The sequence below is a fragment of the Symsagittifera roscoffensis genome, chromosome 2, assembly GCF_963678635.1.
Source record: "Symsagittifera roscoffensis chromosome 2, txSymRosc1.1, whole genome shotgun sequence".
In the NCBI taxonomy this organism is placed as follows: Eukaryota; Metazoa; Xenacoelomorpha; order Acoela; family Convolutidae; genus Symsagittifera; species Symsagittifera roscoffensis.
In genome coordinates, this window is record NC_087063.1 from 80031090 (window position 1) to 80054861 (window position 23772).

The 23772-nt window shown below is 33.7% G+C and overlaps 2 protein-coding genes across 2 annotated transcripts in view; one reads left to right on the forward strand and one right to left on the reverse strand.

Annotated features, from left to right (window-relative positions):
• The window catches only part of LOC134840603 (uncharacterized), a 476174-nt gene extending 458998 nt beyond the window's left edge, over positions 1-17176 (reverse strand). Inside the window, exon 1 of the mRNA XM_063856530.1 lies at positions 17166-17176. The gene's annotated coding sequence lies outside the window, so the exon portion shown is untranslated. The remainder of the gene's footprint in view (positions 1-17165) is intronic.
• Positions 1-23772, forward strand: part of LOC134840604 (large ribosomal subunit protein bL19m-like) — a 250826-nt gene that overhangs the window by 207445 nt on the left and 19609 nt on the right. The gene's annotated exons all lie outside the window — the stretch shown is intronic.

Genomic DNA, 23772 nt, shown 5'->3' on the forward strand with positions numbered 1-23772 from the left:
AGCGGGTTAATGAAGTGCCTACCCTTGGGCTGACAAAAAAGACCGGAGTATTTTGTTTTTCTCCTTGAAGCATTCGAAAGTTTTGATAGCATGAAGGTAATCTGACCTCAATGTCATCCCAAAGTCGTATTAGTTGTAGACATTGTTTAACAAGCTGCCTTTGCAGAAACTTATCTTGCAGAATGGGTGGTAAAATCTATAATTTTGGAACCAAGGCTGAAGTTTTTTTAAAACTAATTGCGTAAGACTAATTGTGTGTTCTCAGTTATCAAAAGTAGCTTACAAGACCACTGTGACCTTCTGAGTGCAAACAAAATTGTCAAATTGAAGCCGTTCAACGAAATACCTAATTTTTAATCATTTAGTTTCGAAAAATATGATTGTCTTCCAGAGACCATTGAGGAGTTAGAAGAAATGTTTCAAGAAACGTTTTAAAAAGAGCGCAGTAGTCAAGACTAAGATCGATAGTTTTTCCGATTGATGCACTGGAAATTTGTTGACTTCATTGTCTGCGAAACTGCTACGTTGGATAACAATGCTTGTGGTTTGATGCAATTTGGCGGGCGGTGTTAAGTGAAATATGTTGGCTTGTTTTATTTTGACCTTTAGCTTCTTTTTATGCAGGCTCTGCTGTGGAATGTTACTCACAAAGTAAAAACAAACAATACAGCCAGACTCTTTCATGATGATTCTAACCTGATAAAAAATAATTAACCTGACATTATAACCCGGCGACAAGGGCAGCTATACACGACGCAAAACTCATGATGGTTTTCCAGATGGTTCCCACGATTGACCATGTTTCTCTCCGGGTTTTTCAGAGCGTCTTTGTGCAAAAAGCAGCTATTGGCAGACCCTGAAATTGAAATTTTTGCTTCCAGAAACAATGATTCTTATAGTGATTGATTTACAATTTTAGTTACGGATTTTGATTCAAAGGCAATTTTAAATTGATATGAAACCAAAACTAAAACTCACCTTCGAATAAGGACAGTTTCCAATCTGGAAATGAATTTCTCTGGATTAGTGTCAAGATTTCGGCCAAGTTTTGATTGATGAATGACGTGTTCTTTGTAGAAGCGGTACCTAGTATCAAATGTTGTTTTTCCAGTGAAGAACGAATCATTCACCGATGGTTGCGAGATAAAATTAGCGGATAAAAGAAATGAGGGGTTGGGCGGTGACTTGGAGAAAAATTAGGGTAGGGAATTGGTTTTCAATTTGACAGGAAACAACAGCAGTCCTTCTAAAGAAGGCTTGTGGGGAAATTAAAAGAGACTATTCTGCATGAGCGGAGTGTTGCAACAGAACATGGTGGGAGGCGAAAAGACCTGCTGTTGAAGTTAACTTTCTACACTGGTTTGTGCCAGTCACTCACATTTGGAAGTTTGACCTTCATTTTGGGAAAAAATAATTTATGGAAAATTCGAATCGGCCATGTCATGATCAGAAGTTAACTTTTTCGGAAGACTCGAATCAGAACTGCGCGAAAGTTGATAAAAATTGTGCTTGAGCAATATTGCCATTCGCATTTTTATTGAAATCTTCATTTCGAGCAGAGCTGTCTCGTTCCCGAGAAAGAACATCGCGAAATCCAACGAGAGTGTCATCACTGAGCAAAAAAAAACTTTTTTGGGCAGGTAGACCAATGGTCGAAACGACAATGGTCCAACGTGAAGCTTTTCAATATTCCAAGCAAAAAAACTACTTGCGCTAAAAACTGGTTACTTAAAACTTCCATAGTTATCCTAATTACCTTATTTACTTGATTCAGGCGTTCTGTCAATATGTGAGTATTGAATTCAAACTCTTGAGTGTATTTTACTCGGTTATGTTGAGATGAGGCGGATTTTAGGTTGATACATCTGAAATGGATCAAAGGTCCATTGTCCGGTAAAAACTAAAGGTATGCTCAAGCTTTTAACCCTGTTCTTAACGGGGTTCGCGTGTTTTCGGTATTTAGAGATCAAGCCATGTGGACGTTCTTGTTTCTAGAGTGGAGTATTCTGATACAAGGCCTAGCTAACCGAGTATGTGGGGCCACTAGTGGAACAAAAAAAAACGGGTAAAAGACAAAAAGTGAATCAAAAGCGAAAAAAGATTAGAAATAGGAAAAAACCTTGAAAAACCAAAATTGAACAGCGATTTTGATTTCCAGATTAGGTGGATCAGACAATCAAATTAAATGATAGTATACTTATACTGTTTTACAATAAAAACGATCGTTTCGATCAAAACAGCAAGTATTTAGCAGAGGCCCGATTTGGGGGCGTTGAAAGGGTTTCAAATAACCTTGCCTTATTGGAGAACTACTGGGAGCTTTCACTGAAAGAGGTGACCAGACGGATAGCAAAGTGATTTCGAGGATCGAAATCTGGGAACCAAGATAGGACGCTACTGGGAAGAGACTATCAGTAGTGTGACCAATACAGTGTTACAACTAGAATTCACCAGGGTGTGCTGTTTGCTCGAAGGGGTATAGTTAAAATCCATTTTATACTGAAGTGTTAGGTATAAAAGTGAATAAGCGACGCCCACAGTTTCGAGGAAGTGTTTTACTTGGGCAAATCTTGGAAACAGGTTCTAATGGTTTTGTCTTAAGTCGTTTACCAGCCATCGCGCTTAAAGTGTTTTTTTTTCGGCTTAATTGAGGGGCTAGATAGGGGAAGGTTAGACAGTGGGGTTGGTTAGGATAAAGGGTGGTAAAAAGGGGGTACTTTTATTATAACCACAATATCGGCATCGTTGATTTGGTTACATGATATTAACCAGAGTCAAGATTGACAACAATAAAGACTCAAAACAAGAGTTGGAATGCGAAGGTACCCAATAGTCATCTCGAGGTAAGGTAGATGATCCGGCCGGATCGGGTGGGGGGATCAGAAATAGACATTTTTATTAGAAACCTTTAGATTAAATACCCCAGATCAGCGATAGCGGGGGGAGACGCGTGACAACCCATAAGAAACCCATAAAGCAAAAACCCCAGATCAGCAATAGCGGGCAAAAAGCGTATTTTTTGGAAAGACGTTTTCGTCAAATTTGAATCATAGAATTTGTTTTTTTGATTTTCAAAAAGAATTAGTTAATTTCGAGACAGACAGTCGAAATTTTAAGCGATTTTGAATCATAACCTGGTATAGGAAACCCGATCTGACTTTTCACTTATAATTGATTGAGGAAAGGCAGGAGATTTTCAAGATACTTGGATAGTTTTTGGCAAGACTTTTGTCAGGGCTTCAATATGATATAAAAATCAACCCTGTCCGATGATTGATTGTGTACCTGATTTTGCGTAGAAAACAAAAAGAAGAAAAAAAAACTAAAATGCACCGAATGCAAAGTCCCACTCCATTTTTATTTGACGGAACAAAAATGTGCGTGAGATGGTGCGCACCAAATTTCATAGCATTTTGACATGTGGAATGGGGCGGAAATAGTTTAAAAATCACCAATTAAATACCTTTAAGTATCTTTTGGTACTCATGGAAATGTAAAAAAGCTTCTGAATTTTGAAGATTTTGATCAACATTTGTTCCGATGCTAGGTATGGATATAAAATCTAGGCTTTTTACCCCCCCCCCCCCCACTTTGCACGAGCATAAACTTTATGATGTAACGAGTGGTTTTGCACAGATATTCATGACGACCAAATTTGTTTGTCATGGCTTAAGTAGTCAATTTTCAAACGAATTTGAGAATGTGAACTTAATTTTTTTTGGTAAAAGCTTAGAAGTGGGGGATGAAAATCTTCATTGCGTTTTGAAAAAGTTTAAAAAATAGATGTGAAAATAGATAAACTGGGTTGAGGCATGGGATGGCGCTTGGGAAATGAAAAGTCACTGGGATAGGAACTATGGTTCATAAAATGTACCTACTGTCTATTGCAGAAAGACATTGCTTCTCCGATGTTGGAAATTGTTGTGCTTGCACAGAAGAAGCATTTGCCTAAACCTTGAATTTCAACCGAGCAGCTTCCGCGAAAATCGTCGAACAACTTTTTCGGTTTACTGAAAGACGTTTCAAGCGTAACCAAATAGAAAACGAACACTGTAACCAAATTTAAACAGCTCATGACAGATCAATCTGATAATTTTAATGGGAAACCTTATAAAATGCGGGATGTGACTTCTGCAATAATCGCTATTATCACTTTGAGCACTTTTGTACAATGAAGCAGAATAAATAGAACTATCCAGCACGAAAATTAAAAAAGAGACTGCGTTACGAGGACAAATTTTGCAAAGAGAAGGCGAGCAGTATGGCAATTATAGGCCTCTGAAATTGAGGGACAAGTCTTCAAACAACGTAAAAGTTTGTCGGAACTGTCAGAAAACTAAAATACCAAAGGACGATGAATTAGCCCGTTCTCGTTGCGGAATCTACCTACAATCCACAAAATACAAAGTTTGGCCTCGTAATTTGGAGAAAAATGTGGAAAAGAGCTATTGACCCTATAAAAACAATATTTGTATATTACGTGAGGTTGAGATTTGAGATGTTATAGCGCAAGCATTCATTCCTTTTTAGGTGTTTTCCTCTCCCTCCCCCAACACCTGCTCTTTTTCATAAGTAATTATCCTGTTATTATTGCCATGCGGACTAGTTGGGCTATGTCAAGGCTCTTTTAAACTCACCCCATCCTCACCTTAAGTTTTGAAAAACAATTTTAACGTTCTCTAAAAATTAAAACTTTGCCTGGTGAGCAAAGTATCTACTGTGAAAAAATTTGTTCTTCTTACCTTGCTTCGTAAGAGCACGCGCTTAGCCATATTCATAAGTAAAACAATTTCAAGCATTTGACAAACATAATTGGCATTCAACATAATAAAAAATTGCTTACACCATAAAATTGATGCTCAGTTCTGGGAGGAAAAAAGCGGTTTTTTGCAGTTAGAATTCACCCTTTGAAAAACAACTCTTTTGCTGCTCCCATGTCGTTTAAACAAAAATGCTTCGCAAAGAATTGTATCGAGTGAAAGAAGCGATTATGTAAAAAAATACATTTGAGTTAGGATTTATGTGGTTAACTCATAGAGTAATTTCGGATAGGGTACACCGTCTGCTCGTCACGCTATCTTATTTTCGGCCGGATAGATTCGTGCAACTTCTTAGTCTAATACCGATACTAATCTTACTCTTGTACTATCTAGTCTCAGGTTGTTTAACTAGTCTCTGCTAGGCTCAATAGATCTAGGGTATACTGGTTTATTGCGGCTGCTGAAGTTCTCTTGGAGAGGCAACTAGTTTCTAAGTTAAATTCAAATCTCTCTGGTGCTGAAATTACAAGTAATTTCAGCACTTACAAATAAGTGGGTTGTTAGTTAGATGGACCATGATTGGTTAATATTAAATACTTTACAGTGGTAAAAAATCTAATTTATCCAATCATAAAATATAGTTTAGATCAGGTTCCACCCATCCGGGTTTTACAGAGTTTTTTAGAATTATCTTTCTGCAATTCAAAGGATGGATGATGGACGTTGGTATTTGGCGAACATCATATTCTTATCCGGTTCCTCTTGTTAGAGAAGTTCCAGGACGTTGGAATGATGGATATCAATCGTTGTGTCTTCTTGTGACAACGACTGTGTTTTCCAACGAAATCAATCTGATTTCAGAATGGTTTGCTATGACGGGTTTTTCTGTTTTATGTAGAGAACTTCTTTTGTGTTCGACCTCGTCTGGGAATGGCGTGGAGATTGTGCGTGGAGGGGATGCCTTGTTACTCGGATCTGTACTTATACTTGAACATCGAGGTGGTCATTGGTCTAGTTCAATGAAGTCCTTTTCTGCAAAGTCAAGTCGTACTCTAAATCCTTTGAGTTGTGATTGTGGACGGCATATTGGTTGTGGTTGGCCATTCTTTTTCGAGTGTAGTTAGGTCATTTTGTCTTTGGATGTTCGTCTTTGTTGTTGTGTGCTGATCTATATACTGCAAATTATAGTTTACATTTTATAAAATTTTTATTAGTTCAGTGTTTTAATTATGATTTTGGTTAGTTGTTTTCACAAAAGCATTTTGTTTTAGTTCGGTTATTTTGAAGAGTTACTCACCCTTGAGTACCTCTTATTGAAAATAGAAGTGTGGTCACAAAGCGTGGATGTAGCGCGGTGGGTTAGGCCGGCTATAGAGCATGCTCAGGATGTCCTCTCTGGTGGGTTAGGCCAGGAGTGGGAGTATGATTTCGTGCGGTTTCTGTGAGAGGTCCTGTTATGTGATAACGTTTTATGTCGGGTTTGTGGTGGTTTTTCTTATGTTTTGTTGGTTGTGTCCTTTTTTCAAAAATCAAATTGTTTTTGTTATGGGTTTGTCTTTCGACTTTTTTTTGTGTTTTATTATTTCTTTCTTAGACTTTATAATAGTCTTCAAAAGAATAAATTATCCAGTTTTAAACTGGGTTAATCCCGTTTGGGAACCGTTGGTTTTCTTTTCTTAGTCATGCTGTTATTCTATGATTTGTGGTGTTTAGTAAGCTGCGTTGGTTAGTTTTGTTTAGTATATAATTCCTTTCCAACCGGGTTAAAGGAAAGTTTGAAGCTTGTTATCGTGTGTTAGAGTTGTTGAGTGTGAAAACTTGAAACTGAAATTCATTATTTAAACAATTCTTTGTGGGCGAGCTGTGCAAGTTTGGATAGAATTCTTGTGCGAATGAATGAAAATATCAAAAGGTTAGTACTGCATTTTTGTTTTATCAATTTACTACATAGAGTTTTAATTTTACTACTAGTTTTGGGAAAAATTAAATTACAAATTTTAATTTTTTTGAATTTTACTGCTTTTGGGGAAACAATTTATAAATCAACTTACTTCATTTGGTATAAATTTTATCAGTTTATCTTGTGGAAAATATTACTGAAGTGAAGAATTTTAACAAGTTTATTTTTTATTTTGCTTTTTTGTTTCTTCAGATGATCCTGGTATGAAGGCTAAAGATCTAAATGAAACATGAGTAAAGAATGGTTAGTATTTATTTTGAATTTATTAGTGAAAAATATGTATAAATTATACTTACTTGTTAGTCTTCGGGGAAAAACCGTGCGGGAAGATGTCGTGTATTATGTCGGAGTTTGTTAGTAGTTTTGCTAGTATGCGAATGATGTTTTTAGTTTGAAGCAGTGGCCAAAGCAATTGAAGTGCTTTAATAGTTTTTAGTTCTTCAGTGCCAACTGCAAACTCATAAGGTGTGTTTTGAATGAGATTATATAATTTGTGATTGTATTTAGTGTTGTGGATGAATTCCAATATTGGGATTTCTATAGGTTGGATAAATTCATTTGGGACAAGGAAGGGTCTGGATTCTTCTGCGTTAAAGGTCTTCGTGATGGGACAAAATATACATCTGGGTTATGGGATCATAATTGCAGAGGATACCGTGACAGTTAGTATCTTTGATGCAATATGTGAAATTAAGAAAAAATGGTGAAGTGTATTTAGAGTTAATAAACTGAAAACGGTGGTGTGGTTGTCTTGATGGAGTGTGTAGATCAAAATGATTTTGTATGAAGCAATAATATGTATATGTGTGAGTTTGTTTAGTGCGTAACATAATGTCGTGTGAGCAGTGCAAATCGCGTTCATGTGGTGCAAGGAAGTGGAAGGTTAGTAAGAATAATTGAAATTTTTCTTTAAAACTTTCGTAAGCTTGCATGTCGGTTAGTGCTTCAGAAATGATGTGATCAAATTTTCGATCAAATATATTGAGTGTAATTACATATGGTGTTTTGATGAAGAATTTTTCTGTTAGTTGTGGGTTAGCGAAGCGATCATCATCTAAAAATTGGTCTTGATTAGTTCGGATGATGTTATGATCGTAATATTCTAGCGTAAATTCGTTAGCTCGGGGGGCAGTGAATGTTTTTAGTGACTTTTTATATCCGATATAAGTAAATTGTCTATGTGTTAGTGGCGTGGTGAGTCGATATAGCATATCTTGATTTCTTTCTATATCGTTGTGAGTATTAGATAATGGTAGGCAAAGGGGATTAGTAAAATGATAATATGATGTCCAATGAAGTGTAGGCATTAAAACATGTTCATCTACAAAACTACGTGTGTCGTTAGTGTCGTGAGGGGTGTTTAAAGTATATTGTGGAAATGAAGGTAAGGTGATTGCTAGAAAATCTTTTGTGTTAGTGTGATGTGGATGATTAATATATTCACGGGCTGTTCCTGGTTTGGTTGGGAATGGATGGTTTGGGAATTTTCTTTTAAAAGTGCGATAAGCTCTATTAGTGCTATTTGATGATTCGGTGGATGTGGATGATTGTGCTAATGATGCAGAATAAGCTGAAGAGAGTGTAGGGGTAGGTGGGTTTGAGGATTCTATTGTGGAAGAAATCTGATTTATAGTGGGGGTGTTAAGGTGTAATGGTTGTTGTTGTAGGGTGATAAAATTATCTAGTTCTTGGGAGATTTGGGGAATATCTGGAGAATTGGATGATCGGTCTGAATGAAATGAAGAGTAGGTTGGGGTGACTTGTGAAGCACAAGAGGGTGTAGAAATGGATGGGAGTGGGTTATTTGGTGGGATTGGTTGAAAAGAAGGTTTTGAAAAAAGTGAGGGGTTGGTTGGAAAATTATTGGATGGAGATGGTTCAGAGTCTGCAAATTCATCAGGGGTTTCAATATTAGGGTTATTAAGTTGTGAAATGGAGTATAAAACTGAAATATTTGAATTAGTGTCCGAATTCATGCCTGATGTTATATTACTAGTTGGGAAATCGGGTGGCGGGAAAGCAAAAAGTGGAATTATTGCAATTGGAGTGTTGAGGTTGGTTGGATGGGAATTTGAGCGCTGTAGGGATCCAAGTTGTCGGCTCATCGTGGGCTAAAAAAATTATTATTTTGAGACTGACAAGCGGTGGTATGGGGTTGTTCGATAATTTGTTCATATGTATTTTCATTTTGTGAATGATGTGTCATTATATGTTGTATGGGACTTTGCGATATGTTTTGTCTAAAATTTGGATTATGTGTTATTGCTAAATTTCGAAAATTTCGTGGGACTATGGATAATGGATGGTTATGTGGTAGGGGTGGTAACTGTGGTGCTGTAGGCGTTACCTCTATATTATTATGTTCTTCGTCGTACGTGTTCTGTCTTGTCGCTATTTTTGTGTTATATTCTTTTATTTGTGCGTCCAAAAGAATTTTGTTTTTTGATGATGAAAAAATTCCAAAAAATCCTGCAAATAGTATGCGTGCTACACTTTCTTGTCTATTTACTTGTGTGTGTATAGCGCATGTATTATAGATTCCTTTTAAAAGTGAAAAAAGAAATCCTATAAAGTTAAACATTGCGTATAGAATAGTCAATTTTTCTAAGATGTAATAGGGCCATCCTAGAAAATCAAGAATTTCATTTTTAGTGCAACAAAGCTAAACATATTTATAGGTGAGATATCTTGTGGTCGGTATTTTTCACCGTTTAGATGAAGTCTTTAATGTCTTCAAAATATCCGCTATAATTTTGTGTATAGATGTCTGCAAATCCTGCGGTTTCGGCAAGTTTGCGTAAGTTTTGGTCAATTGATTGTCTTTGTATAGTGTACATTTGTGTTAATAATTCATGGAATTGTTGTGTTCTAATGTGATGTTGGATATCGGATTTTGAATATATTCCAATTGATTGTAAGTCGATATTTGGGTTTCGAGCAATAGCTCTAATGCTTTCAGGTGAAAATTTTTTGAGTGATTGCATTAATGTGGGGTATGGAGTAAGAAGATAAAATTTATCTTCATCAGGGTTCAGTTGTACTACATTGTGGCTATTTTCTGATCCACATGGGACTGCGGTATCCCAGAAATATGCTCGTCTTGAAAGTGTGTCAACGAAATTTACTTTATTTTTATAAAAGATAGGGATTCTTTTATAACATCGTTTATCTTCAAAAACATATAGTGGTGATTCTTTTTTGGTACAGGTATAAAACCATAAAATGTTTCCTTCGTAGTCTAAAAATTTTGATCTATTTCCTGATAGTAAATTTCCTGCGTAGGGTATTTTTAACACTGCTAGTGCAAGTGATTGTAGGATTTGTGTCCGTTGTAATTCGCATAGTTGGTGAAGTGTTTCTAATTCAGAGAGTGACATTTCCTGGAAAATTCTGCTAATTGTGTAGTCTAATTTCATATCTAAGTGAATATCATAGTGGATATTACCAAAATAAGAATTATTCATTAGTGATAGTTCTTGTAAGCGTGTGCTTCTAGTGTCATGTGGCTTTAGATGTCCACCAGGTTGACCATTACTTTTTTGAAAATTAACTGGTATAAACGATGTTCCTTCGTTTAGAGGATGACCTGTGGCATAAGGGTCAATTTTTGTTTTTCCAGTGGTCATGTCGAAACCTTTTTCGTATTCAACTAATATTTCAGAATATTGTGTTTTGTGAAGTGGATTTCTGTATTTGCATGCAAGTTCTGTTTCTTGATAAATTTGAAAACGTGTCAATTTTTTTTCTATATTGTGGATGTTTCTAAAATCAGTACTTTGTTTTCGTGATGGATTTACTTGTTCATGTGGAATTGATTGTATGAAATATTTCTCGTGAAATTTTATCATTCGGGCGTGTATTTTTGCTACTTGAAATGTTGTACATGTATCTTCGGGAAACCAAACAATTGTTGCTTGTGTTCGTGTTGTAGGGTCACAATAACCTTGATCGTTTTTACAAGGTAATCTAATTCCTTGATAGATCATTGTGTTGTCAGATAAATCTCGTGTGAGTTGTATTTTTTCGAGTTGTATTTTCCAATCGAAAAACATTATTTCTTGATATCCTCTATTTTTTGTGTCTGCTTTGCAGTTTGATGGATTATTTATACCAATGTGTGGTATCCAGTGCTTATCGTGTATGTCATAAGTTAATCTTCCGTGTGCGCCGTTGTATGGGTATTTTTCATCTAGTTTAATGTGTCCTTGATATCTTTCAAGTTCTGCTTGATGTACAGAATCGGCAAAGACTTGAAAATATACTCATTTTCTGTCGGTATTTTTATTTCTTGTGATATTTAGTCTGAGTAACTCGCTTTTACAATCATCGGGATTTAGATGCAAAAGTCGTTCTATATTACTTTGGTAGAATGATTCGTGGTCAAGTCGGTTTTTATTTCCGTTTGAGACTTGTGAACAATGTACTTTCTTTTCGGAAAATGTTGCTGTAAATTTATATCCTATAACTGTTGTTGCTCTGGCTTTTGAATAGAGTGTCGCTATTACATTTGTAGTTTCTATAGCTTGTGGTTTTGTTTCGCATTGTGATATTTGATTTATTGCATATTTGTGTAGTGTTTTTTGTTCATTTTCTTCACAATCGTAATGTGTTACTAATAAGTCTTGGGGTCCTGTGCGGGGAGAAGGATTTCTGTTCTGATCGGAAACTACTAGAAAAAAAAGTTGGAGAAAAGTTAATATTTTTAGAATATACATGTGTATGATAATCCTGAGTATGGGTTATAAAATGTGATGTAACCAATTGTCTTTTTGGTATATCCGTCGTATTTATATATTACTTCAGTTGTTATAAATTGTGGTGGTAGCGATTGAGCTGTTATATTTGGTGGATTTAATGGCTAAGGATGTTGAGCAATGTTGTTTAGTTTAACAGTGATTTCAAATTTTAATTGTAGACTATTTTGTTGGAGTATTTGGATGTTATGATCACAAATGTCTTCGTGGATATCTTGTCTATATTGTAATCTATTAAGTGCCCAGTTGTGGAGTCGGTTACTTTCGGAGTGTTGTCCAAATAATGGTGGAGGTGCTGTGAATATATTCCAGTCTAATCTTATAGGAATATTTGTTGATGATTGTTCTCGGTATCTAGCGTCGAGGTTATTTGGAAAAGTAAAAGGAAAAGGTGTCGGTGAAATCTGGCTTATTGATGGTGTTGATGGAAGTGATAATGTTTCTGGTAGTGATGATGATGTTGTTGTATCGGTAGAAATATCTATTGGATCATTTATTAAATTGGGTTCACCTTGTGTGAATGATTGTGTTGTCCAATATGGTAGTCGTGATGTTTGGTTTGGAGGGTTAAAGGGATTTTCACGTATTTGTTCAGATGTTGGTGTTGAACCTAAGTAATCTGAGGGTAGGGTTGAGGTGCTACGTTGTGAAAGAAGTGTAGGGGTTTCTGGTAATATACCAATTGGGTTTTCCGGAGTACTTTGTGTTGGGGATTGGGGTAAGTCAAAATGAACTCGGGGGGTTTGAAAATTTCTGTTTCGTCGTGGATGTATAATTTGTCTATTTATTTCAACTGTATTTTGATTTTGACTAAGATTTAGTATTCTGTTTAATTCTTGTGGTAGTGTTGGGTACAAGTTATATGTTGGTTCACTTAGAGGTGCTTGTCGTTGAACTGGTTCTAGTGGTTCAGATAAGCGAGCGTGTCGTTCTTCAAAGTTATATGGGTTATCTTGGAAAGAAATTTGTGTAGATGTTTGGGAATTTTGGGTAGTTGTAGGTGTTGTTGGGTTTTCTTGGGATGTTGTCGGTGAAGACTGACTGTGTGATTGTTGGTTAGCAATTTTTGAGGGTTTTTTATTGATATTTTTAGTGAAAAAATTTTTGTTCATTGTAGTATTCTTCTGGAAAAAGAATTAGAAGTATTGTTGCTAAAGCGAATGTGATGATTGCTTTCTTTATACATTTGCATATTGTCAAGATGAGGGATTATAGAAATGTTATAAAAATTACAAATAGTAAAAAAATATCTGTTCTACTAAAAATGGTTCGTATCATTTAGATAAGTTTTGTGTCTCGTACCTGTGAATATGGTCAATGGCTTTTGAAAGTTGGAGGTATAGTTCAAATATGGAATAGAAAATTAAAAAAATATTGCAAAATTGATTAGGATTATTTTAAAAGCTTCAAAGGTATCAAAAAGAAATAAGAATAAAAGTTTAAATATTGTTTAAAAGTTTATGAAAATGTTGAGTATTATAATGACTGATCGAGAGAAGAGCATTTAAGAAATGGCTTCTTGATAGAATATTTTTTGTTGTTTGGGGCAATTTTCAAGTGTGGACGAATTATTTATTGGTTTTTTGACAAGTGGGTTGAGTTTTGTGAAAAATTGTTGGGGGCGAATTTTATGGTGTTCGGGAGGTCTTCTTTTTCTTTATTTTTATTTGTCAAGTAATCTGGGGTATTTTTGAGATTTTTATACTTTGGGCTAATTTAATATGGTCGTTCCTTTACTTTAGGCTAATTTAATATTTTTGGTTAGGGGGTATTTGAGGTCTGAGTTGGGGAAATATTGTTGATCTTTGGGTTATTAGATAAGGGAGGGTTATGATATTATGGTGGTATTTATTTTAGTTGTCAAGTTGGAATGGTTTGCTTATTTTTGACCTGGAGGTCGTAAAGTTATACTTATAGATATGCCCGGAGTTTAATATTTTTCGTCTAATTGGTTTGTGTTAGAGTTATAGAAGGTGACGGATTGAATGATTCTTATTGGCTAATTTTGAACTAGAATCGCTGCGTGTTTGTCAGCATGTTGTTTTGAAAAATGAAGGTTCAAAATGTTTCAGAGGTGCAAAGATTATTAATTGTAAAATTAAAGTTGTTTTTGAAATTCAACTTTCTTTAATATTTTAGATTGTGGAATGATTGTTTTGTAGTTTTTGCGTGGTTGATTTCTAAGTCGTGATGACTCTCTATGTTCTGATTTGTCGACTTGTTCTTGGGGTATAATTTTTTCTGTCATTTTTCTATTTTTTCTTTCCTTTTGAGGTATATTTTGATCTAGCTTTTTTGTTTTGTTTTTCGATGTAGTTGATTTTTTATTTTGGTTTTCGAGGTGAATGTCATGTTGTTCTTTTGTTTTATTTTCCGTATATGGGTTATTTTGAATAACTTTTAAACCTGTGAAAGAATATAACTGAGTTAGTTCGCGTAGTGCCTATTCTTTTGGGTAATAAGGTAATAAATTGTTTCGATGTTGAACAATTTCTTTTTGGTCTGAGTCGGTGATTTTATATGTTACGTCAGTGGGTTTGGCAATTATTTGGTATGGTCCTTTACGAAGGGGTTGTAATTTTTAAGAAATTCCTTTTTGAGTGTTAAAATTAGGTATTAAAACAAATGTTCCAATTTTTAACTCGGAGGCTGGTGTAAAGCGTGAATTTATTTGTTCATTAATTTTTTTTCTTTGTAACAACTTTTTTGTTACTTTTTGGTAAATTTCATTGTGTTTTTTATCTCTATTTAAAATCCATTCGGTGTGTGTACCGGAGGCTAATTTAAGAATTTTTGGGTGATGAAAATGATCTTCATCATGTGTGTGTAAAGGTAAGTTATAACAAATTGAGTCTTTATTCGGTTGACAATGATTTTGTGCATTTTTATGTGAGTTTGCTGTAAACATAATTGGTTTGCGTGGCTTTTGATTAAAAACCATTTCATATGGTGACATTCCTAGAGTTGTCGTAATTTGTGAACTATATGCTAAGGGAAATAATTTTACATCTGTTGACCATTCGGTGTACCTTGTATCATTTCCATTGATGATACATCTAAGATATTCTTGTAGTGAACGGTTCATACCTTCGACTAAGCCGTTTGTCCAAGGTGCATGAGATGTACGTGGTTTGTGTTTGATGTTATATAAATGACATAGTGTGATGATTTCATTATTTATGAATTCTGTACCGTTGTCTGTAACTAAAATTTCGGGTAGTCCGAACTTGGCTATCCAGTGTTCATAAAGTGTTGTGTAAGCGTAATAAGCGTTACAATGTGGTACTGGGTTAAGTGCTACATAATATGTAAATGCGTCAACAATTACCATAATGTAGCAGTTTCCTTCAGATGATGGTGAAATTGGTCCTTTTGTATCAAATGAAATACGATGGTTTAAGTATAAACTTTGTCCTTTAAATTCTTGTTTTTGTGCTATTTGTTTTTGATTTGGATAAGGTTTATTTAGCTGACATACTATACAATCATTGCATAGTACTTTTATCCAAATTGGTGCATTTGGGAAATAGAAATTTTGTAAAAAATTTGAATCTGTTTTCTCTGATCCAGAGTGTCCTTTAATGTTTTGTGTATGTGAAATGTTAAAAGCTATGAGAATCATACTTAAAGGGAGACAGGGAACTGTAGATTCCTTTAATTGGTTTTCTAGAAGGTCTGTGTTTTCATTAATTGTTGTATTATTAAATTTTCGAAAATATCGGAGGAGTGTTTTATTTCCTAAAATTGTGGTATCTGCCTTTACGGGTTTAGTTTTGTATTTGTGCCATGATTTTAGTTGTCTTATTACTGGGTCAAGATTTTGATATTGTTTCAAGGTATTAATTGTAATTTTATCTGTTGGGGGGAGAAAAATGTTTTCAATTTCTAATTTAGATAAAGGAATTGTGTCAAGTTGGTCATGGAGGTCAAAAACTTGATTTATTGTGTATTTTGAATCATTTGTTTGTGGTCCTGATAAATTTATTTTATCAGTTAGATTTTTTTTTCAATTAACGGAAAAAGTCTTTTTTATGCGAGTGTTGTTTTAATCTTTTTTGTTGGGTGTTATTTTTTATCCATTGTGAATATGGAATTGGTTTGAAAGTTGATGTTCCAAGTAGATCAACTTCGTAGTGGTTATTTTGGCAATCTAAGTAAAGTGGGAAGTGTTGTAGGTTATTTATCTGTGATTGTTCAATGTCAGTTTTTACTGCATATTTGCATTCTAGTCGGGGTGATGTTTCGTTTTCTGCAAGGTAAAATTTTATATTCTTGGGTATTTCAACTGTAGTTTTTCGTGTAAGTAATGCAGGTGGTGTATTTCGACTTAATGTTTCTGGTAATGCAAGATTTTTTCCTGCTGTCCAAACTATATGTAAGTTTGGAAATTTCATTAGAGTTAATTGAAATCTATAAACTCGGTGATTTGGGTTTGACTTTTGTGTAAAGTGAAAAATGATTGGTTTGTGATCTGTGAATAGAACTGTTGGATGTTTTGATCCAAGTATCAGAAATTCATATTCTGTAAGTGTATAAATTATAGTTGTACATTCTTTCATTAAAGTTGAGAGTCGTAGCTCTGCTTGAGTGAATAATCGAGAATTTGCTGATATAAGATTCATTTTATTTGTACCATTGTGTGATTGTAATAATGCTGCGCCGATGCCAAAGTTTGAAGCATCGCACATTGCATAGAATGGTTGATTTGGATCTGGAATTGTATTTGAAATTTGTTCAGTTAGAAGTTTTTTAATTTCTTCAAATCGTGTTTGATGTTCTGTATTCCATTCAAAATTATTTTGTTGTCTGAGGATATTATCGAATGATCTTAAATATAATTGCATTTTATAAACGTATTTGCTTAAAAAATTCAACATTCCAAGGAATTCTTGGATTTTCTTTTTGTTTGTTGGTGATTGAAGTTTTTGAATAGCTTCAATGCGTGATTTTAATGGAGTTGTTGTCTTTCTTTCTATATTATGTCCTAAAAATTTAACTCGTGTTAAAAAGAAGTGTGATTTATCTGGGGCGGCCTTCAGATTTTCGTTCTGAAGTATTTTGTGATAGTGTTCTAAAACTAGAAACATTTCTTCTTTTGTCTGTGATTGCATAAAAACATCGTCTAAATAGGTGATTGCGTTTTTCTTGAGTATTAGTGGTCTAAAAATTTTGCTCATAAAAGCTGAAAATGCTGCTGGTCCTATGGATATTCCATAGAATAGGCGGTTGAATTCATATTGTTGATTTCCAATAACAAATTGTGTTAAACGTCGTGATTGTTCATCTAGTGGGATTTGGTTGTATGCACTATTCATATCTGAGGTTGTAAAGTATTTTCCGTTTATTTTTGTTAAAATAACTTGTTTTGGTTCAATAGGCCAATTGCATTTTGATTCGTCTATTAGTGAGTTAAAATATCTAGCGTCTAAAACTATTTTTAATGATTCTCCTTTAGCTAGAATGATAACAGGGTTGATAAATGTGTTACCTTTTGGTTGTTCTTCTTTGTTTACTGGTGAGATTATATTGTATTGTTCTAAAATATCAAGTAAACTGTTCACTTTATCGTGTAAATGAATTGGTACTTTACTTGCTCTTTGTTTTTTGAAAACTGCGTCTGGTTTTAATGGGAGATGTAGTGATGAGCTGATTTTGCCAACATCAAATTTGGATGTTGCATAGACTGATGAATATTTAATAAGCTGTCTGGCTAATTTTTCAAATTCGTCTTGTGTTATTTGTGAGTGTTGGAAATTAAACATTGTTAAAAATTTCTGTTGATCCTCTGTGTAGTTATTTATGTTGAATGTCGGTTTGAAATATGGGGTTTTTGTGAAATAATCCGTATTTCTTTTTTCGTTACTTATTATATTATTTATGGATAATACTTCATTAAGAATTGTGGATTGACAAATATCTAATAATTGGAGTATATTATTTACGTGGTATGCTTTTTCGTGCATTGGTGATATTGTAGCGTTTGTTTCGCAATATCCTAAAAGTCCTAAGGGTAATGTTACTTGATACGGTGTATTATTATATACATGTAACGAAATGATGTCTGAATTCGTATTTTTCAAATATTTTATGGATGAAGTTGTGATTTTGAAAAACTTATGGATAGGTTTGAATTCAAAGTCTGACATAAAGAGTTGTTGTTTATTTTGATTTTTATCACATGGTGAACTTGTTTTATTGAAAAGTTATATATGTTTCCTGATAGTGGTTTCAGGTGTTTCCGTTGTTGGTTATAAATTAGATAAAATTTTGAAAAGAATGGTGGTTGTTTACTTAGTCTTTGAAAAAATGTTAGGGCTGTATTTTTTGTTTTTGTGTACTTATCTTTGATTAGTATTTTACTGTTCAAGATGTTGATTGTTGGTATATATTTTGAGATAAATGGTATTCCAATGATATTGTGTTTAATATCAGTGATATGAAATATTTGTTTAAATGGCTTGTTTAAAATTTTATTTTGCTCCATTGTTCTTGTGGGGAGAAAAAATAATTGAACTTTTCCGTAGTTTACTAATGTTGATCCTTGTGCTGTTGTTAGTTTACTGGAGGTTGCAAGAGGCGTTAATTTTGGGTGGAATGTTTTGATTTCCTTACATGTGGGAATGTTAATTATGTTTGATTCTGCTCCTGAATCAATTAAAAAATCAATTTCAAGATCTGGTGGTTGAAATTCTTTGTTTCTTGGACTTTCTAAAAGAAATGGTATTGTCCAAATTTTTTCTTTGGGTTGTTCTTTTGGTACATTTTGGTAAATGTGATTTGTATTCAAGCATTTTGTTTTGTCATTTTCGTTGGGTTTATTTACAGTGTTAATTTCGTTAGTTCCTTGTGCCATTTGTGTAGTATGGATGGGTTCAATATAATAATTGTGAAGGAGTTCCGATTGATTTTCATATATATGGGATGAAAAAGGTTGTTCATATATAATAGGTTCGTATTCGTTTTCAACTGCTATCATATTTATGGAGATAGTGTTTTCTGTATCACTTTCTGTGTCTGATGATCCACAGTTTATTTGATTTAGTTGTAGCTCGTTATTTCCTGTATCGTCAATACCTGGGGGGTCTGATGTTGTTTCTTCATTTGATTGTACTTGATTAATACGTCTTTGATGTTTGGGTGTACTACTTCTGTAGCGATGTTTAGAATTATTATAATGGTTATTATTTCTATGTGGTGATTGAGAATAATTTCTATATCGATTATTATAACTTGAATTCCGATTTTGTGAATTATTTCGTGATCTGTTTTGATAATTGTTGTTTGATCTGTGATAGTTTGATCTGTTATATTAGTTATTTCTTGATCGATTGTTCGGGTAATTCTGATTTCGGTCGTTCGAATAACTTCTATTTCGATTATTTGAATGGCTTCTATTTCTATTATATGATGAATTTCGTGATTGATTGTTTGGATAGTATTTATTTCTTGTGTTTGATTGGGAATTGGATCTAGAAACAAATTCTGTTGTATTTGAATTTGATCTGGAGTAGATATTTTGACTATTTGGTCGATTATAATGATTTTATGAAGAATTTTGTGTATTTCTTCGTTCTGGTGATCTTCCTCTATAACTTGAGTTATATGGTGATTGATTTCTCGTGTTACTGGTGTTGTTCGGAAGTGCTTTTCCTGAACTGTTGTTACTATATACATTTTTGTTTGGTAGATTTTGATCTTTCTTCATGTATTGATAGAATGATTTATTTGGTTTTTTATATTTTTGAGGTTTGTTTTGGTTATCCTGTTGTTTTTGTCTACATTCAGAAATACTATGTCCGTATCGTCGGCAATAATTACACCATTTTTTGAAAGATGGTTTGCCCTTAAAGTTTGGGTGTTTTTCATAAATATTTAGTATTTCAGTGATTTTTTCAACGAGGTCTGTGTCTGAGTCCTGTATGTTATTGATATTTGTGGTGTTTGTTTCGATTTGATTAACATATTGTAATTTCAGATTTTCTGTTTCTTCAAATTTCATTGTGATTTCCGCTTGGTCTAGTTTGTCTACTAGTTTTCGAAAATCTAGATCGGGCTCTCGAACTGAGGAAGGATGGGATGCTCTCTTTTTTATTGCTATTTTTCTTAATTCAGGTGTTAAGGTCATCATTAAAATTTCTGTCATTTTTGTGTTTTTGTAGTCATGTGTATTTAAGGAATATGCTTTTCGAACTAGTGTTTCGATACGTACTGCTAATTGTTTGATGGTTTCATTTGGTAATCTGCGAATTTCATTACATAAAACTCTTTGGTGTTGTTTATTTCTTTCGGAGTCAAACATTTTTGAAAATTCTTGTGTAAATCTTTTCCAATTTGATTTTATTTCTATTGGCAATACTGAAAACTATTCTTGGGCTGCGCCATCTAAGATTGTTTGTATCAACGCTGTGCGTCGATGTATCCAATTTTGATGTAGTGGTGTATTAATTGGTTCAGGTCCTGTATTTAAAACTAAAATTGCTGTTACTGCATTTAAATAATCTTCTACAGAATATTCGGGATCTGTTCCTGTGAATACCATTAAAGGTTTATTTGACGTTATTGATGATCCACCCATAAGGTATGGATTCATTGTCATTTGTAATGATTCTGCTGCATTTGGCATTTGTGAAAAATTTGAAAGTTGATTTCTTGATATTTCGTGTTGTTGAAGGTAATATGGGAGTGGTGTTTCATTTTGCATTTGAGTTGGTTGATACGAGTGTGTGATCATTGGGTTTTGTGGCTGAATTGGTTGAAAAGATTGTGTATTAGTTGGGTTTTGCATTTGTATTGGTTGTTGATTTTGTGTATCTGTTGGATGTGGAGAAAAAATTCTATGATATGTATATGGTTTTTGCACTCCTTGTCCGCGATATTCTAGGGTATATGGTGCAAATATATCTGGTTGTAAATAATCGTCATCAGAGGATAAGTAATCCGTATGATGAGGTGCTTTTATATTTTTATTTTGCTGAAAGAATGGGTAATTTCCACTACGATCCTGTGGAGGATGTGAATTAGTTTGAAAATTTACTGAGTTGGTTGTTGTCATTGGGTTATCCCAATATCGAGATCTTATCTGATTATTATTATTTTTTCGTGGCGGATAGTTTGTTTTTGATGAATGTGCGTAATTATAATTGTGTTCTGCAAAAGTGTTTCTTGTGAACGTTCTTCGTGTTTTGACGGTAGTGTCATAGGTCTATATGTTTGATAATCCATTTGTGAATATTTTGGAGCAACCGAAGTTTTAACGGTTGATTGTAAGGTTACTTGTGCTAGTGAAGTGTTTGTATTTTTTGGTGTTGTTAAATTTGGACGTATCGGTGAAATACTTTGTTGTGTAGTTGTTGTTGTTTGGTTGATTTCTATATTTATGAAGTGTGATGGTGTTTGAATATCGTGTTGTGTAAGATTTCTAGTTCCATTAAGGTTTTCATTGTGTATGACGGTCGAATTTAAACTATTATTTCGCGTATCAGGCAAAAATGTATTGTAGTTTAATGGTGTTGCATCAATGGTTAATGGTACTACTCTTACATAATCTCTTGTATAAGAAGTGGTGCTTATTGCTTGACTTGAGATTGATTGTGGGATATTTATAAATGCATGATGAGACCATTCGAGGTCTGAAATTTTTTCTTGCTTGCGAAATTAAATCTATATTATGTGTGAAATAATCTATTGTAAACCATGCCAAAATTTTTTGTAAATCATGTTTTGTATGTTGTGAAACTTCGTCTTTGTGAATGGGACAAATTTTATCAATTGATTTTTTAAATATATAAAGTTCATCTAAATTGCTGGCTTCTGATTCTGAAAATGCGTTTCTATTTTTCGAAAATTTTTTTCGTGTGATTTGTCTTTGTTTGTTTATTATTTTTCTTTTTATTGTTTGTCGTTTTGTTCTAATATATCCAACTGTTTGTGTATGAGGTGTGATTACAAGATCATATTTTTTGTTATCTATTTCACAGTTGTGTAAAACGATTGTTTGTTTATTTCCTAGATTTTTGAATGACATAAGTTTTAGGATGAGGGATGCAAAAAGTTGTTAGATGATTTCTACTTTCTTAAACTGTTAGTCCTTACGATTTTTTGGTTAGCTTAGCCTGGGTCTTTTTATTCAGGGTTGGAGAGAAAAGTATATTGATTCCGGAGAATGATTTTTACTTTCTCGTGGCTAATATAAGCTAAGGTGTTAACTTACTTAATCTTACTTAGGGGTAGTGATTGTGTTCAAGGGTTGGAGACTAGTAAATCGATCCACAAGGTTCAGGTATAATTAGAACGCAAGTAGTTCGTTAGATACTATTTTAAACTTACTAAGTTTACGATTATCCTGGGTCGTATAAGAGGAGGGGTCAAGTGAAGGATGAATAACCGAAGTTCTTCACTGTTTAGCCTAATTTAAATGGTTAGTGTTTGAATAATTTCTATTAGTCCTGGGTCTTTTGAAAAGGTTGGAGAGTGAATCGACGTTTGAGGTCGTTAGACACTTGATAAGTGGGTGGGGGAGAACAAAATTGTTCTTTTTGATCCAAGGATAGGCCTTGATGATCAAGTTTTAAATTTAGTGAAATAGAAAACTAATTAAGATCCAAGGATAAGCCTTGATGATCTGATTTTAAAATTAAGTGAATTTAAGTTTAAAATAACTTAAATTTGTTTAAGAAAAAGATTTAGTTTTTTAATGATAATAGTGAGCTTATGATTGCTGTTATGTTTAGGTGATGAAGATTACTAACAATTTATTGTCATTCTACTAATTTTGTTTTAATTTTCAATAAATATTTTCCAAACATGTTTTATATAATACTGCAGAATTTAGGAAAACGATCTGAGATATTTTTATCAATCGTTATTGTATATTAATAATTTTGTTTAGCGCCTGAAATGATCATGAATATTGACTTCAAGATTTTATGTTTGCAAATGAAAATCTAAATTCATTGCTAAGAAAAGTCTAAATATAAAAGTTTGTGTTGGCTTTTGCCGTACTATCATATAACTATATGGTAAGTTTCTACTTTGTCGTATGTCGTATCTGGTTCGAGGTCTTCTTCCAATTCCGGGTAGTTCTATTATCGTTCGGAATATTGGCTCTGATCTATTGAGTCGTAGAGAGATTTCGATTAAATTATCGTCGTATAACATTTTGAAAATGTTTTGTTTAAATTTTAATCTATTTTTGGTTAAATCTAACTAAGCTATTATGGTCTTGTTCGAGACTTATGGTCGCACCAGATGAGTTAGGATTTATGTGGTTAACTCATAGAGTAATTTCGGATAGGGTACACTGTCTGCTCGTCACGCTATCTTATTTTCGGCCGGATAGATTCGTGCAACTTCTTAGTCTAATACCGATCCTAATCTAACTCTTATACTATCTAGTCTCAGGTTGTTTAACTAGTCTCTGCTAGGCTCAATAGATCTAGGGTACACTGGTTTATTGCGGCTGCTGAAGTTCTCTTGGAGAGGCAACTAGTTTCTAAGTTAAATTCAAATCTCTCTGGTGCTGAAATTACAAGTAATTTCAGCACTTACAAATAAGTGGGTTGTTAGTTAGATGGATCATGATTGGTTAATATTAAATACTTTACAGTGGTAAAATATCTAATTTATCCAATCATAAAATATAGTTTAGATCAGGTTCCACATTACACTTGGTTTAACATCGGTTTAGTTTGATACAAAATTGTAAACAAAGCGATCACATACAATAGATTATTGATCATTTTAACATCCTATTCTGCAAAAAGTACTGCTTTTTTATCCATTTTTCCTGTATATTTTCGATTCGGATCAAAATGACTGAGACATTTCTACGAACTTCAACCGTTTTTATAGGTTTTAAAAGCCTTAGAAAGATGATGCAGCAAACTTTTTTCCTAGTTTAACTAATCCTTCTTTTTGTAATTTTTTACTCGTCGACAAGGATGTTGCTCTTGTTGATATTATTATTATTGTTGTTGTTGTTGTTGTTGTTGTTGTTGTTGTTGTTGTTGTTGTTGTTGTTGTTGTTTTCGTTGTTGTTGTCGTTGTTGTTGTTATTGTTGTTGTTGTTGTTGTTGTTGTTGTTGTTGTTGTTGTTGTTGTTGTTGTTGTTGTTGTTGTTGTTGTTGTTGTTGCTGTTGTTGTTGTTGTTGTTGTTGTTGTTGTTTTTGTTGTTGATGTTATTGTTGTTGTTGTTGTTTTTGTTGTTGTTGTTGTTGTTGTTGTTGTTGTTCGTGTTGCTATTTTTGCTGATGCTGCTGTTGTTGTTGTTGTTGTTGTTGTTGTTGTTGTTGTTGTTGTT